This window comes from Callionymus lyra, chromosome 1 (assembly GCF_982586985.1).
Source record: "Callionymus lyra chromosome 1, fCalLyr1.hap1.1, whole genome shotgun sequence".
NCBI lineage: Eukaryota > Metazoa > Chordata > Actinopteri > Syngnathiformes > Callionymidae > Callionymus > Callionymus lyra.
The window spans coordinates 49,082,561-49,085,413 of NC_141818.1; the positions used below are offsets into that span (position 1 = coordinate 49,082,561).

Consider the following 2,853-nt stretch of genomic DNA (forward strand, 5'->3'; position numbering starts at 1 on the left):
GTTCCCTGTGTCAAGATCAGCCGCAGGGAGGCATCGTAATTTGTTTTCTTGTAATCTAATCATTCAACTATTCTTGGGCGGGGGTTTTCTTCTTTTCCGTCTTTAAGCCCCCCTTTCCCCTGATTGTGAATGTGTAGTCAAACGTTTCCGCTCCTAGATCAAGCAGTAATTTATACTTATATTTTGATTATCTTGTAGCATTAATTATACTTATAGAATAATTTTAATCTAACACGTTCAATAAATCTGAGGTCGGGTTGAGGGTGAGGGTTAGAGTAAGGGTATTAGTGAAAGAGTTAAAAATGTCCCTTTCTGGCTTCACAGTGAGACACCAATGAACCCCTTGAGCCCCTTGTTTGTCTTTAGCCATTTGATTCAACTGCAGCGGCAGCACGTACACATCTACACGTTGAAAAAACAACAACTGTCACTCTGATGTGAATAGATCTTTTTATTGTCTACAACTTTTTAATCAAAGCACAATTCAGGTTTGACTTGGTTTGTTCTGTGCTCTCCAGCACGTACTCCATCTTGCATCCAAGTTGGGTATCCCTGGATGTGTCCTTAATATCCGTGACTTTAAACACCTCATAGGGGGGGATGAGGAGCTCGCGTTCAGCTTCCGTGAACTCAGAAAAGAGAGAGATGTCTGACCTGTAACAGGAGAAGATCTTGTAGCAAATACAACCAAAGCGTCTGGCAACTGTATAGTGACCCTGTGTGCTGGATGCAAAGAAACCGAATCAAACATGTTTGTTTAAAACATTTTGGTTAAAGCGGACATTGGACCTCCGATAGCTGGTCTTACATCCTTGGTTGAGTCGTTGAACAGCGGTCGTCAGGTAGAAGTGGAGGGCGTGATACTGGAAGGTGGTCTTGTAAGAGGAGCCCTGAGTGCGCACAGCCTCATTAAACTCTACATAGATCCTGGGCTCATCGAGAGTGTACACGTATATCGCTATGTTCTGCTGATGTACCGAATCCGATATCTTTCTGAGGGATTTGCGGGATTTGAGGGACTGTGTTTTCATAAGCCAAGCCCGACTGAAATTATGATTGCTGTTCATTTCATTCCTTAAGTACGTCTTTGCCTTTTCCTCCATTTGGGCCCTGCAACCATCGTACATGTCGTCGACAGAATCCCGAGCGAGATCCACGACGTCTTGTTCGCCTACAGCCTCCTGTCAAGACAAGTCTGTTAACACCAAAGCTGCAAGAACTCTTTTGCTTAACTTTCAAGTGTCGGAGTTTTGGACGAAGACAACTGAGCTCCAGTCGCTACATTAAAATGAACAAACATATTTGTCTGTAACTCTAAAAATAACCGATTCCTCTGAAAAAAGTCAACATTAGTCGACACGAGTGAAGTTTGAGATCATGTCGTACCATCGAAGCTGCGGTCCAGACGCCGAAGGTCAGCAGAAGAATCATGACCATGGCCATCGTCTCGCCTGCGCTCGTCCTCTTCATCACAGCTCGGCAACGACCGTCCTGCACTTGGACTTCTGCACGAATGGATGAGTCACCAGTTTTCACCACAACTTCATCCTCGTCAAAAAACGTAATCGCTTCATCTAGACAACGAAAGAGGAAGAACAAGATCGTTTTTTGCGTAGGTTTTTTTTGTCTTCAGAGTTTGTTATATATGTATGTGTGTATGTGTGTGTTTGTGTGTGTGTGTGTGGGGGGGGGGGGGGGGGGGGGGTGTGTGCGTGTGTGTGTTCACTTACTTAGGCCCAGAATGGGGACTCTGACCAGCTCACACACCAGTTGTTTGGGGACGTCGTTCCCTTTGTGGCCGAAAACCACGGTCTCCCCAATTAGTTTTCATCCAGATCTCTGTGTTCAGCTCTAAGATGTATTTCTGTCTTACAATCTCAATTGTCCCTAAAAGTAACTTATTTCAGACTTTGTGTGTGTGTGTGTGTGAACACCCCCCTCAATCTGTGTGTCCCTCTACATCGCTCCCATTGGTAGTGTGTGGAATTGCATCGCTCAACAACGCCCCTAGTGGTAGTGTGTGGAAGTCGATGAATAGATGACAGAAGTAAAGACACACATGAGCAGCGTGAACAGATCATGATAGTCTAGCAAATAATAAATACAAATAAAGTTTAATTGTTGAATTAATAATTCCATAGCACAGCCTCAACCTAGTGTTAAAATGAGTTTGCTAGCGCTTCATGCTCGCGCTAGCATGCTAACTTGGCAAATAGAGAGTGAACAGGTAGCCTGTAATTTGCCTGGCATTAAAGATATATTAAAGGATGTTTTAAAACCTATGTTAAAGGATATATTAATTTAGTAAGCCTGCACGAATAAAAGTGCCTTCAGATGTTTCTTGAAGGAGTCAGTAGATCATCAAACACAGATGTTTCTTGAAGGAGTCAGTAGATCATCAAACACAGATGTTTCTTGAAGGAGTCAGTAGATCATCAAACACAGATGTTTCTTGAAGGAGTCAGTAGATCATCAAACACACAGATGTTTCTTGAAGGAGTCAGTAGATCATCAAACACAGATGTTTCTTGAAGGAGTCAGTAGATCATCAAACACAGATGTTTCTTGAAGGAGTCAGTAGATCATCAAACACAGATGTTTCTTGAAGGAGTCAGTAGATCATCAAACACAGATGTTTCTTGAAGGAGTCAGTAGATCATCAAACACAGATGTTTCTTGAAGGAGTCAGTAGATCATCAAACACAGATGTTTCTTGAAGGAGTCAGTAGATCATCAAACACAGATGTTTCTTGAAGGAGTCAGTAGATCATCAAACACACATGTTTCTTGAAGGAGTCAGTAGATCATCAAACACAGATGTTTCTTGAAGGAGTCAGTAGGTCATCAAACACA

At 42.7% G+C, this 2,853-nt stretch overlaps 1 pseudogene across 1 annotated transcript; it reads right to left on the reverse strand.

The window, feature by feature from the left end:
- Positions 1–458: 458 nt before the first annotated feature.
- Positions 459–1,500, reverse strand: LOC148089996 (ecto-ADP-ribosyltransferase 5-like; annotated as a pseudogene). The gene is made up of 2 exons (XR_015710631.1): positions 1,387–1,500; positions 459–1,181 (listed from the first exon to the last, which is right to left on the reverse strand). The product of XR_015710631.1 is annotated as an ecto-ADP-ribosyltransferase 5-like (transcript).
- Between the last annotated feature and the right edge of the window lie 1,353 nt (positions 1,501–2,853).